This window comes from Delphinapterus leucas, chromosome 19, assembly GCF_059928025.1.
Source record: "Delphinapterus leucas isolate spDelLeu-1000000601 "Yukka" chromosome 19, BTC_Dleu_Yukka2, whole genome shotgun sequence".
Taxonomy (NCBI): domain Eukaryota; kingdom Metazoa; phylum Chordata; class Mammalia; order Artiodactyla; family Monodontidae; genus Delphinapterus; species Delphinapterus leucas.
The window spans coordinates 6,348,489-6,363,957 of NC_143147.1; the positions used below are offsets into that span (position 1 = coordinate 6,348,489).

The window sequence follows — 15,469 nt, forward strand, 5'->3', positions numbered from 1 at the left end:
GGCACTTTGCATTCTAAAATGCAACCTAAGAACATGACTTCCAGAAAGGCTCTGCTGCCATTGTAACCAAATTTGTGAATGGAGAAATGCTGCCGCCTTGTGGCCGTTGCCCACAACAGCAGCTTTAAAACACACTGGTCTGGACTTCCTTGTGACTTAATGGTTAAGTGTCCACCTGCCGATGCAGGGGACATGGTTCGAGCCCCGTTCCATGAAGATCCCACATGCCACAGAACAGCTAAACCCGTGCACCACAACTACTGTGCCTGCACTCTAGAGCCTGCGAGCCAAAACTACTGCAGCCCACGTGCCAAGAGCCAGTGCTCTGCAACAACAGAGGCCACCACATGAGAAGTCCACGCACCACAACAAAGAGTAACCCCTACTATCCCCCTCTCGCTGCAATTAGTGAAAGCCTGCACGCAGCAATGAAGACCCAACACAGCCAAAAATAAATAAATTTTTAAAAACCCCAATGGTAATTGTCACTAAATATTCACAATCATTTCAGGCCTGTAAAAGTCACCTGCTCTCAGGCTTCCCTGGTGGCGCAGTGGTCAGGAGTCCTCCTGCCAATGCAGGGGACACAGATTCGTGACACAGTCTGGGAGGATCCCACATGCCGTGGAGTGGCTGGGCCCGTGAGACATGGCCGCTGAGCCTGCGTGTCCAGAGCCTGTTGCTCTGCAGTGGGAGAGGCCACAACAGTGAGAGGCCCGCGTACCGCAAAACAAAACAAAAAAGACAACCGCCCTCTAAGAAATCCTGGGGTCGAAAATTGACCATAAAATTAAAAGAGGGCAACCTTTCAATAAGACCATTTCAAGAGGTATATTTTACTCACAATTTTTTTAACAAAAAAGAAAAAGGCATGGGAAACTGCTGAACATTAGGAATTATTAAAGACATGCAAATCTAAATTATAAAAACCTATCGGCTCACACCAGTCAGAATGGCCATCAACAAAAATTCTGCAAAGAATAAATGCTGAAGGGGCTGTGGAGAAATGTGTACCCTTGGTTCTAAGTGGGACGTGGTAAGAGCCACTAATGAAAACAAAATGGAGATGTCTTGAAAAGGTAAACATTGAGCTATCATTCAATCAAGCATACCCACTGCTGGGCCTATCCCCTTAGAAGATGAGAATCAAAAAGACACAGGCTGGCAATCCTGCAGTCCAGCAGTATTTACCATATTCAACTCTTAGAAGCAACGAAAATATCGATAAACAGATGAATTCACAAAGAAGAAGTGGTCCATGTACTCAATGGAATATTAATTCAGTAAAAAAGTATAAATTCAATTTAAAAAGAAACACAAGTATGGAGACATAAGCTTTTGGGTGTTTATCCGAGCACATTCCACTCTAATGTATAACCGAGGAACACCACTGGCAGGAAAGTCTGTTTCCCTAGTTATCAGAGTGGGGAATGTAGAAATGCTGCTGCCATCTGGCCGTTACCTGCAACATCAGCTTTAAAACCTGTGCTAAGGGTCACTTCATGTGCACAGCTAATGGATGGCTGTAAATGAAACCTGCCCTCAAAATGCCATTAGGGATGTAATGGCCAAAATATTTCAAAATGTGGCACATACTTCAAGAAAACAATTTGAAGAGGTAAGATGTACTCACAGTTTAAGAAAAAAAAGGACATGCCTTAAAGCTCAATCTCAAAGACTTATTAGACACATACAAGTGCAACCACAAAGAGGTATCAGCTCAAACCAGTCAGAATAAACATCAGGAAAAAAAACTACAAAGAGTAAATTCTGAAGTGCTTGTGGAGAAATGCATACCCTCAACTTTAAGTGAGACATAATCTGGTAAGATACACTAATGAGGACAGAATGGAGGTGCCTTTAAAAGGTAAACATTGAGCTACCATATGATCCAGCAGGCCCACTCCTGGGCCTATAACCTAAGAAGACAGAGTTGGAAAGACACAGGCAGGCAAATCTGCATTGCAGCAGTATTACAATAGCCAAGACATGGAAGCAACCAAAAGTCCATCAACAGATGAGTGGACAAAGAAGAACTGGTACAGGTACAGAAGGAATATTAGCCAAGGAAAAATATGAAACAATGCCATTTGCAGCACCGTAGATGAGTCTAGAGGTAATCACGCAACTTACAGTAAGTCAGAGAGTGAAAGACACATATCCTATGATATCACTTATAGGTGTTACCTAAAAATTGATACCAATGAAGATATTTCCACAGAGAAAGGCAATCAGAGATTCATTAAACAAACTTACTGTTCACCAAATGGAAAGGTGTGAGGATTAGATACAGAGATATACAAACACATGGGAAATATATAATCACCAAAGACCTACGGAATACCAAGAGAAGACTACTCAACATTGTGTCATAACCCACATGGGAAAAGGATCCCAAGAAGAATTGTTATGTTTATATGTGTAAAGAATCACATCTTGCACACCTAGAACAAACAAAACACTGGAATCAAATTTGTTGTAATAAAAAATAAAAATTAAGGGTCTTTTATTTACTGGCACATTCCATTTTAATTTACAACCTAGAACACGAGTTCGTTAAGGCTCTGTTTCCCTAGAAACGAGTTTTGGTAAAGGAGAAATGCTGCCACCTTGTGGCCATTTCACACAACAGCAGCTTTAAACCCAGTGCTAATGGTCACTTAATATTCAAAATAATTGCCAACCTGTAAATGACACCTGCCCTGAAAAAACCTTCTGGGGTCGTAAATCGAGCAAAAATTCAAAAGACACCAACATTTCAAGAAGACATTTTCCCGAGGCATAGTTTACGCACATTTTATCTCTTCTTCTTCTTCTTGTTTAAAGAAAAGGGCATAGAAAAATGCTCAGCATCAGGAATTCATAAAGCCATGCAAATCCAGTCAACAAAAACGTTCACCTCACAGCCGTCAGAAGGATCATCAGCAAAAACGTCTACAAAGTGTAAGTGCTGAAGGGGTTTTAGAGAACTGTGTACCCTCTAGCTGCTGGTGGGGTGTAAGCTGGTAACAGCCAGTACTGAGACCAGAATGGACGTGTGTTTAAAGGTAAAAATTGTGCTACCATGTAATCTGGGAGGCCCAGTGATGGGCCTATCACCTGAGTAGACCAGAATCAAAAAGACACAGGCTGGCAATCCTGCACTGCAGACACATGTGCCATAGCCAAGACCTGGAAGAAACCAAAATGTCCATCAACAGAAAAATGCACCAAGAAGAAGTCGTCCATGTACACAATGGAATATTAGCCATGGAAAAGCATGGAACAGTGCCGTTGGCACCACCATAGAAGGTTCTAGAGATAATCACCCAACTTGAAGTAAAAAAGAAACCGAAAGACAGGTATCCTAGTACATCGCTTATAGGTGTTACGTAAAACTTGATACCCATGAAATAATTTCCAAGGGAAGGACACTCATAGATTCAGAAAACCAAATTATGTTGAACCAAATGGAAAGGTGTAAGGAATGTACGAATTAGGATATGGGGGTTAACAGACATGTACTAATACATGTGAAATATATAATCACAAAATACCTATGGAATACCAAGAGAGGTATCCTCAACACTCTGTATTAACCTACACGGGAAAGGATCCAAAGATGAATAGATCGAAACATAGACATAATGAACCACATTCTGTACACCTAGAACACACACAACATTTTTCTCAAATCTGCTCTGATAATAAATAAAAATTGAATTAAAAAAACAAACAAGAAGTAAGGAGATATAAGCCCTTGGTGGTTTTCCCTGGCACATTCCACTCTAATTTGCAGCCTACTAACACGATTTCCAGGAAGGCTCTGTTGCCCAAAAACCCACAGTTGGAAGTGTAGAAATGCTGCCGCCTTGTGGCCGTTGCCCGCAAGAGCAGCTTTGAACCCACAGCTGACAGTCACTTAACATTCACAAGGACTCAGGGCTGTAAGGGACACCTGCCCTCTAAAAATGTCATGAGGTAGGGAATGGCCAAAAAAATTCAAAGCTGGCAAATGTTTCAAGGAAATAGTATGAAGAGGTAAGGTTTACTCACGATTTTTTTTAAAAAAAGGAAAATGGATAAAAGCTCAACATCAGGTATTATTAGACTCGTGCAAATCTAGCCTACAAAAAGGTTTCAACTCACACAAGTCAACTACCATCAGCAAAAAGTCTACAAACAATAAATGCTGAAGGGGTTTTAGAGAACTGTGTACCCTCTAGCTGCTGGTGAGATGTAAAGTAGTAACAGCCAGTACTGAGAACAGAAAGGAGCTGCATTTAAAAGTAAAAACTGAGCTACCATTCCATCCAGCAGGCCCAGCGCTGAGCCTCTCACCTGAGAAGACCAGAATCAAGAAGACACAGGTTGCAACATCTGCACTGCAGGAGTTTTCACAATAGTCAAGATATGGAAGCAACTAAAATGTCCATCAACAGATGAATGGATAAAGAAGAAGTGGTCCATGTACACAGTGGAATATTAGCCATGGAAAACAATGAAAGACTGCTCTTTGAGGCACCGTAAATGAGCCTAGGCATAATCACAGAACATGAGGTAAGTCGGAAAGCAAAAGACATATCCTATGTATCACTTATAGGCGTTATCTAACAACTGACACAAATGAACACATTTCCACAGAGAAAGACACTCACAGACTTAGAAAAGAAACTATGGTTATTTAAAAGGAAAGGTGGGAGGAATGGATAAATTAAGATTAGGTTTACCATACGTATACAAATACTTATTAAATACTTATATTAAAAAGACTGATCATGTACCAAGGGAGGTCTATGGAACACTGTATAATGTACATGGGAAGAGGATCTGTACATGAATAGATATATATAATGTACAAATGAACCAGATTGTGTACACCTAGAACAAACAGTATTGTAATCATTACCCCAATTAAAAAAATTAAATTATGGCTTCCCTCGTGGCACAGTGGTTGAGAGGCCACCTGCATATTCAGGGGACACGGGTTCATGCTCTGGTCCGGGAAGGTCCCACATGCTGCAGAGCAGCTGGGTCCGTGAGCCATGGCCGCTGAACCTGCGCATCCTGAGCCTGTGCTCTGCAACAGGAGAGGCCACAACAGTTAGAGGCCCGCGTACCACAAAAAAAAAAATTAGAACAGACAACAAGTAATGAGACATAAACTTATGGATGTCTTTCCTGGCACATTCATTTCTAATTTACCACCTAGGAACACAGCTTCTAGGGAGGCTCTTCTGCCATAGTAACCAGATATGGGAATGGAGAAATGCTGCCGCCTTGTGGCCTTTTCCCGTCACAGCAGATTTAAACCCAGTGCTAATGGTCACTTAATATTCATAATTATTGCATGGCTTGTAAATGAAACCTGCCCTCAAAAAATATCCTGGTGTATGTAATGGCCAGAAAAATTCAAAACAGCAAAAATTTTTCAAGAAAATAATTTGAAGACGTAAGTTTTACTCACTCTTTTTAAAATAAAAGTACATGGATAAAAGCTCAATATCAGGAATTATTGGTCGCATGCAAATCCAAACTACTGAAAGGTATCACCGCCCAACATTCAAAATGCCATCAGCAAATGTCTACAAGCAATAAATGCTGAAGGATTTGTGGAGAAATGCATACCCACTATATGCTGTTGTTCGGATATGTACTGGTAACAGCTGTTAATGAGAACAGAATGAAGCTGCCTTTAAAAGGTAAAAATTGAGGTATCATGATCCGGCTGATCCACTAACGGGCCTATAACCTAAGAAGACCAGAATCGGAAAAACACAGCCAGGCAAACATGCACTGTAGCCATATTTACAATAGCCAAGACATGGAAGGAAACGAAATGCCTATCAACAGATAAATGGACAAAGAAGTGGTACATGTACCTAATGGAATATTAGCCTTGGAAAAAAATGAACAATGCTGTTTTCATGACTACAGGTGAGCCCAGAAATAATCATATTACGTTAAGTAAGCCAAAAGGGTATGACAAATATACTATGATACCATTTATCAATGTTATCCTAAGATTGCTACCAATGAACATATTCCCACAGAAAAAGACACGGACTTACAAAACAGACTAATGGTTAACCAAAATGAAAGGTGGGAGGATGGATGAATTAGGATTATGGGGTTAACATACTAATGTATCTTATTTGTATGTAAACATATAACATATGTAAACTACATAATCACTAGTACACATGAAATATATAATCACCAAACACCAGGGGGGGTGTACTCAACACCGTGTGGTAACCTACGCGGTGACAGGATCCGAAGATGGACAGATATAGGTATGAATGATTGACCAGATTCTGTACACCCAGACAATCACAACACTCTCATCAAATCTACTCTGATAAAAAGTATAAGTTAAATTTAAAAAGCAAACATAAGTAAGGAGACATAAGCTTTGTCCTGGAACATTCCACTCTAATTTGCAACATACGAACACGACTTACAGGAAGGCTCTGCTGGGAATGTAGAAATCTGCAGCCTTGGGGCCGTTTCCCACAACATCAGCTTTAAACCCAGTGCTAATGGTCACTTAATATTCACAAGGACAGCAGAGCTTTAAATGACACCTGCCCTCAAAAAATGTCCTGCGGTCAGGAATGGACATTAATATTCAAAACACGGCAAACTCTCGAGACCATTTCAAGAGGTAAATTTGCTCACACTGTTTTTTTTTCAAAAGGACATGCAAAAATGTTCAACATCAAGAATTATTAGAGACATGCAAATTTAACCTACAAAAAGGTATCACCTCACACTAGTCTGAATGGCCATCAGAAAAAAAAATGTCTGCAGACAATAAATGCTGAATGCACTTCCGAGAATGGGTACCCTCCTATGCTGCTGCTGGGATGTAAACTGGTAACAGCCCCTAATCAGAACAGAATGAAGGTGCCTTTGAAAGTTAAAAATTGAGCTACCATATGATTCTGCCAAACCACTAATGGGCCTATAACCCGAGAAGACCAGAATTCAGCAAGACACAGACACCCGAATGTGCACTGCAGTGACATTTACTATAGCCAGACATGGATGCAACCAAAATGTCCATGTACAGATGAATGGACAAAGAGGAAGTGGTACACGTACACAATGGAATATTAGCCATGGAAAAGAGGAAACAATGTCTTCTGCATTACCACAGATGAGCCTACAGATAATCATACTATGTAAAGTAAGTCAGAAAGAGAAAGACAAATATCGAATGATATCATTTACTGGTGTTATCTAAAAGCTGATACCCATGAACATATTTCCACAGAGAAAGACCCATACAGACTTAGAAAAAGGTGAAAGTAATGGAAAAATTAGGATGTTGGGGTTAATATACATTTAGTAATACATAAAAAATATATGATGAAGAAGGACCTACTGCATGCCAAGGGAGGTCTACTCTGTAATGACCAACATGGGAAAGAATGTAAACCTGATTAGATATATGTATATGTGTGAATGAACCAGATTCTGTACTCCTAGAACAAACAGAACATTGTAATCAAATTTACTCTGATAAGAAATAAAAATTAAACAAGAAGTAATGCGACACAAGCTTTTGGGTATTTGTCCTGGCACTTTCCACTTTAATTTACAACCTAGGAACAGGAGTTCCATTAAGGCTGTCTTTGTCCTAGCAATCAAGTTGAGTATGAAGAAATTCCACTGCCTTGTTGCCATTTCCTGCAACTGCAACTTCAAAACCAATGCTTATGGGTACTTAATATTCACAAGGACTGTAGGGCTGTAAATGACACCTGCAATCAGGAAATGTCCAGGGTAGGTAAGCAAAAAAAAATTCAAAATAAACAGACTTTCAAGATCCTATTTCCATAGGTAAATTTTACACTGTTTAAAAGAAAAGCACTTGAAAAGATGCTCTCATTTCTGTATTATTAGTGGCATGGAAATCAAAAGTACAAGGAGGGATCACTTCATGCGAGTCAGAATAGCCATCATCGAAAAGTCTACAGACAATAAATGCTTGAGAGGTTGTAGAAAAAAGGGAACCCTCCTATGCTGTTGTTGGGATCTAAGGTGGTAATAGACACTATAAATAACAGTACGGAGGTGGCTTTACAAGGTAAAATTAGAGCCACCATATGATCCAGCAGTCCCACTCCCAGGCGTATAACAAGAGAAAAACAATTGGAAAACACACATGCGCCCATATATGCACCACAGCACAATTTACAATGTCTAAGACATGGAAACAACCAAAATATCCATCGGCAGATGGATGGATAAAGAAGTGGTACATGTTCACAGTGAAATATTACTCAGAAATGAAAAAGAATGAAGGAATGACATTTGCAGCATCATAGATGGACCTAGAGATACATTCTAAGTGAAGTCAGAAAGGGAAAGTCAAATATTATATGATACCACTTATAGGTGAAAATAAAAATTGGTACCAATGAACTAATTTACAAGAGAGAAACAGGAACTTTCCTGGTGCTCCAATGGTTAAGAATCCGAGCTTCAACTGCAGGGGGCATGGGTTCAATCCCTGGTGTTGGGAAAACTAACATCACATATGCCTTGCAGTGCAGCCAAAAAAATAAAATAAAAGAGAGAGAAACAGACTCACAGACTTAGAAAACAAACTTATGATTACCCAGTGAGAAAGGTGAGGGTAAGGAATAAATCAAAAGGTTGGGGAAAACATTTACACACTAATACATGTAAAATAGATCATCAACAAGGACCTACTGTATAACAAAGGGAAGTCTGTTCAACACTCTCTAATAACCTATACGGGAAAAGTACCTGAAGATCAATAGACATACGAATATACATAACTGAACAAGGTTCTGTACGCCTACCACAAACACAAAATATTTTAAATCAACTTTACTCCAATAAAAAAGAAAAATTAAATTTTAAAAAACCAAGAAGTAACAAAACACAAGATTTTGGGTGTTTGTTCTGGCAAAGTCCACACTAACTTACAATCCAGGAGCCCATCTTCCACAGTGGCTCTGGTTACCCAAGTAACCAGAGAGGGGCATGAAGGAAATCCTGCCGCTTGTGCCCATTCCCACAAGAGCAACTTTAAAACATATGCTTATGGGCACTTAATAGTCACAAGGTCTGCCAGGGTGTAAATGACACCTGCCCTTAACAAATGTCCTGTGGTAGCTATCGAACAGAAATTCAAAAGAGTCAGACTTTCAAAAAGCCAATGTCAACTGTAAATTTTTTCTCACAATATTTAAGAAAAACACATGCTAAGATGCTCAACATCCCGAATTAGGAGACACATGCAAATCAAAACTACAACAAGGTATCACCTCGCACAGTCAGAATGTCCATCATCAAAAAGTTTACAAACCATAAATGCTGGAGAGTACATGGAGAAAAGGAAACCCTCCTATGGTGTTGGTGAGATGTAAGCTGGTAACAGCCATTATAAAGCACAGTATGGAGATGCTTTTAAAATTAAAAATAGAGCTACCCTATCATCCAGCAGTCCTACTTCTGGGCATACATCTGCAGAAAGCCAGAATTTGAAAAGACAAATGCACCCAAACCCAAACATGCACTGCAGCACTATTTACAATAGCGAAGACATGGAGGCAACCAAAATGTCCATCCACAGATGAATGGAAAATGAAGAAGTGGTGCATGTACACAGTCAGTTATTACTCAGAAATGAAAAAGCATGATCATCTCTAGGTCCATTCCTGTTGCTGCAAATGGCTTTATTTCATTCTAAGTGAAGTAAGTCAGATAGAAAAAGACAAATATCCTATGACATCACTTACAGTGGAGTCTAAAAAATGATAGAAATGAACTAATTTATAAAACAGAAACAAACCAACAGACTTCAGATATCCTCTAGGGAGAAAATTTTTTATATCTGTTACTGATCATTAAATGTCAACCTGAAAGAATTAAGCAATAAATAACATTGTAAAGGTATTAATTCTCATCAAATTAACCTATACCAGGCATTAGCAGACTCAACCTGGAGATCACATCCAGCCTATCACCTTCTTTTGTAAATTAAATTTAATGAATGACCCACAAAAAAACCCACAATGAGACCTCACGTCACACCTCTCAACATGGCTATTATTGCAAAGTCTACAAATACGAAATGTTGTTCATGACATGGAGAGAAGGGAATCCTAGTACACTGTTGGTGGGATTGTAAACTGGTATACCCACTATGAAAACAATATGGAGGTCCTGAAAAAAGGTAAAAGTAGAACTATCATATTAGCCAACAATTCCACTGCTTCGTATGTCCAAAGAAAATGAAGACACCAATTTGACAAGATACATGCATCCCAATGTTCATAGCAGCGTTATTTACAATTGCCAACATATGGAAGCAAACTACATGTCCAGCAACAGATGAGAGGATAAAGAAGATGTGTTTTGTATACACAATAGACTATTACTCAGCCATTAAAAAGATCAAATTCTGCCACTTGCAACAATGTGGATAGGCCTAGAATATTTGTACCTACTTAAATAAGTTAGAGAAAGACAAATACCCTATGTTCTCACTTCTCTGTGGAATCTAAAAAATGCAAGAAAGGAATGTATATAACAAAATAGAAACAGACTCACAGAGAACAAATTACACGTTACTGGTGGGGCGAGTGAAGAGGGGAGAGAAAGACAGTAGTTTGTTTCTCTAAACCCAATACCCTTATGGATGAAACAAACAAACAAGGATATATAGTACAACACAGGGAAATATAGCCATTATTTTGTAATAACTTCAAGTGCAGCATCTATAAAAATATTCAATCCATATGTTGTACCACTGAGACTAATGTAATATTGTAAATCAACTATACTTCAATTTAAATAATCCATAGGGTGGCTGAATGGATTAAAGAAAGTTCAATTATATATTGTGTACAAGAGATTCATGTTAACTTTAAATCCATATATAACATAAAATTGAATGACTGAAGAAAAGGTATTCCATGAAAATGATACTTGCCTGACTAATCTATTATCAGGCAAAAAGACTTGAATCAAACCTCTCAAAGGAAAGAAAGTTATAATGATAAAGGGATTAATTCATCAAGAAATTATGACAATTATAAATATGTATGTATCCAGCATTTGAGCCTCTCAATATATACAGAAAATATTAATCCACATGAAGGGGAAAATGTGCAGAAATAAAATAATGGTAAGAAACATCAATACCCAACTTTCAACACTGTATAGATCATCCAGACAGAATATCAATCAGGAAACACTGAACTTGAACACACACTTGATATCAAATGAACCTAACAGACATATACAGTACATTCCATTCAACAGCAGCAAAACTTCCATTCTTCTTAGGTACACATAGAACATTTCCTACGGTAGATCCTATGTTAAGCCACAAAACAAGTCTTCAAAAATCGAAGAATATTGAAATCATATCAAGGATCATTTCCAACCACAATGGTATGAAATTGAAATTCAATATTAAAAAGAATAATTGAAAATTCAAGAACACTTAGAAATTGTACAATAAGCTCAGAATAGCCAATGCATACAGGAATAAATCAAAAGGGAATTTTTTTTAAAAAGTCCTAAAGCAAACAAAATAGGGAACACAAAGTACCTAAATTTATGGAATACAGGAAAAACAATGTAATTCAAAGAGTTATGTTTACAGTAATAAATGCATATATTTAAAAAACATTCTTGAGGGGATCAAGATGATAGAGTAGGAAGATACTGAGCTCCCCTCCTGCCATGGACACACCCAAATTACAACAACTTACAAGGAAATTATCTCTGAGAATGACCTAAAGACTAGCAGGGAAGTTTTTCCACAACTAAAGATATAAGGAAGGAGAAACCCCAAGGCAGGTAGGAGGACTGGAAACACAGTCTACTTGGAACCCACACCTTGAGCACAGTGACCCACAGCTGGAAGATATCACAATTGCATCGGTCCTCCACAGGGAGGGAATGGTCTGAGCCCTGCATCAGGCTGCTTAGCTCAGGGTTCCTGCACTGGGAAGAAAAAAACACAGCAGGTCTGGATTTGGAAATATGCAGGGCTTACTTTCAGGAAAGCTGGAGGCTAAAGAAAACTGAGACTTTGCTCTCATAGGGCACACACAAATATCACACGTTCTCAGTCCCTGTGCAGAGCCAGTAGTGTGAAAGAAACCTGGGTCAGACCCACTTGCTAATCTCAGAGAGCTTCTTGAAAAGGCAAGAGGCAGCTGGGATTCCCGCTAGGAACTGAGACATTGGCAAGCAACATTTTAGAGTCTTCCCTGGAACTGATTAGAATCAGGGGTCTGCCCCATTTACCACAATGCCCATAGCACTCTTGCACCACAAGGCCCCACAACCAGACACACTGGGGGTCTACTCTGTCCACCTAAGCACCTGGAGCACCACACAGCCACCCAATAAGGAAGGGCTGCCTTGGCTACCACCACACCCATGGCAATCACATACTGCAGGGCCTTACAGCCATTTAGGCCAGGGTCCAATACCGCCTACCAGCTAGTCCACAGAAGTTGGCTCTGCCATAAGAGAAAGATGTGTGCACAGGGGACACCCCTGGAGCATGTGGCTCTGCTGGGAGAGGACAGTGTGCTGCTGGGACCTATCAGTCATCTCCTATATAAGGCCACTTCTCCAAGACCCGGGAATGTAACAACCTGAACCTAATGAATAGAAATACACAGAGAATTAGGATACATAAGGAAATAGAGGAATATGTTACAAATGAAGTAACGACACGACATCAGAAAAAGAACTGAATAAAATAGGGATAAGCATTCTACCTGATAAAAAAAGTGTTCACAGTAATGATTATAAAGATGCTCACCCAAGTCAAGAGAAGAATACATGGACATAGAAATTCAACAAAGAGTAACAAAATGTCAAAAAGAACCAAACAGCTTAAAAATACAGTAAATGAGATTAAAACACACACACACGAGGGAAGCAACATTATATTATATGATACAGAAGAACAGATCAGTGAAATGGAAAACAGAGTAGTGAAAATCACCCAAGCTGAATAGCATGAAGAAAAAAGAATTAAGACTATACGTAAAGGGACCTCTGAGACAACATTAAGAATATTAACATGAACATTACAAGGGTCTCAGAAAGAGGAGAAGAGAGAAAGGGGCAGAGAACTTATTAGAGGATATAGTAACTGATAACTTTCTTAACCTGGGGAAGGAAACACACATCCAGGTCCAGGAAACACAGAGATCCAAACAAGATGAAGACAAACAGGTTCACATGAAGACATATTATAAAGTGCCAAAATTTTAAGGTAAAGAGGGATCATAGAGAGGGGAAAGATGGTGGAAGTGTAAGACGTGGAGATCACCTTCCTCCCCACAGATACATCAGAAATACATCTACATGTGGAACAACTCCTACAGAATACCTACTGAACGCTGGCAGAAGACCTCAGACCTCCAAAAAGGCAAGAAACTCCCCACGTACCTGGGTTGGGCAAGAGAAAAAAGAATAAACAGAGACGAAAGAATAGGGACGGGATCTGCACCAGTGGGAGGAAGCGGTGAAGGAGGAAAGGTTTCCACACACTAGGAGCCCGAGCCCCTTCGTGGTCAGAGACTGCGGGTGGCGGAGGGGGAAAGCTTCAGAGCCGCAGAGTAGAGCGCAGCAACAGGGATGCGGAGGGCAAAGTGGAGAGATTCCCGCACAGAGGATCGGTGCTGACTGGCACTCACCAGCCCTAGAGGCTTGTCTGCTCACCTGCCAGGGTGGGCGGGGCTGGGAGCTGAGGCTCCAGCTTTGGTCGGAGCGCAGGGAGAGGACTGGTGTTGGTGGCATGAACACAGCCTGAAGGGGTTAGTGTGCCGCGGCTAGCCAGGAGGGAGTCTGGGGAAAAGTCTGGAGCTGCCAAAGAGGCAAGAGACTTTTTCTTCCCTCTTTGTTTCCTGGTGCAAAAGGAGAGGGGATTAAGAGCGCTGCTTAAAGGAGCTCCAGAGACGGGCGCGAGCAGCGGCTTAAAGCACGGACACCAGAGACAGGCATGAGATGCTAAGGCTGCTGCTGCTGCCACCAGAAGCCTGTGTGCGAGCACAGGTCACTACCCACACACCCCTTCTGGGGAGCCTGTGCAGCCTGCCTCTGCCAGGGTCCCGGGATCCAGGGACAACTTCCCTGGGAGAACGCACGGTGTGCCTCAGGCTGGTGCAACGTCATGCCAGCCTCTGCCACCGCAGGCTCTCCCTGCACTCCGTGCCCCTCCCTCCCCCCGGCTTGAGTGAGCCGGAGCCCCCAAATCAATGGTTCCTTTAACCCCATCCTGTCTGAGCGAAGAACAGACGCCCTAAGGTGGCCTACAGGCAGAGGGGGGCCAAATCCAAAGCTGAGCCCCAGGAGCTGTGCAAACAAAGAAGAGAAAGGGAAATCTCTCCCAGCAGCCTCAGGGGCAGCGGATTACAGCTCCACAATCAACTTGATGTACCTGCATCTGTGGAATACCTGAATGGAAAACAAATCATCCCAAATTGATGAGGTGGACTTTGAGAACAAGATTTATTATTTTTTCCCCTTTTCCTCTTTTTGTGAGTGTGTATGTTTATGATTCTGTGTGAGATTTTGTCTGTATAGCTCTGCTTTCACCATGTGTCCTAGGGTTCTGTCCATCCGTTGTGTTTTTTTTTACTTAAAAATTTTTTTTTCTTAATAATTATTTTTTTATTTTAATAACCTCATTTTATTTTACCTTACTTTATTTTATTGTCTTTTATCCTCTTCCTTTCTTTCTACTTTTTCTTCCTTTTATTCTGAGCCGTGTGGATGAAAAGCTCTTGGTGCTGCAGCCAGGAGTCAGTGCTGTGCCTCTGAGGTGGGAAAGCCAACTTCAGGACACTGGTCTACAAGAGACCTCCCAGCTCCACGTAATACCAAATGGCAAAAATCTCCCAGAGATCTCCAACTCAACACCAACACCCAGCTTCACTCAACGACCAGCAAGCTACAGTGCTGGACACCCTATTCCAAACAATTAGCAAGACAGGAATACAATCCCATCCATTAGCAGAGAGGCTGCCTAAAATCATAAGTCCACAGACACCCCCAAACACACCACCAGATGTATACCTGCCCACCAGAAAGACCAGATCCAGCCTCATCCACCAGAACACAGGTACTAGTCCCCTCAACCAGGAAGCCTACACAACCCACTGAACCAACTTTAGCCACTGGGGACAGACACCAAAAACAACAGGAATTACGAACCTGCAGCCTGCAAAATGGAGACCCCAAACACAGTAAGCTAAGCAAAATGAGAAGACAGAAAAGCACACAGCAGATGAAGGAGCAAGATAAAAACCCACCAGACCTAACAAATGAAGAGGAAATAGGCAGTCTACCTGAAAAATAATTCAGAATAATGATAGTAAAGATGATCCAAAATCTTGGAAATAGAATAGAGAAAATGCAAGAAACATTTAACAAGGACCTAGAAGAACTAAATAGGAAATCAAGCAATGATGAA

General features: G+C 40.6%; 1 long non-coding RNA gene across 2 annotated transcripts in view; it reads right to left on the reverse strand.

Moving 5' to 3' along the window:
- The window catches only part of LOC111171078 (uncharacterized), a 108,427-nt gene that overhangs the window by 4,061 nt on the left and 88,897 nt on the right, over positions 1–15,469 (reverse strand). The gene's annotated exons all lie outside the window — the stretch shown is intronic.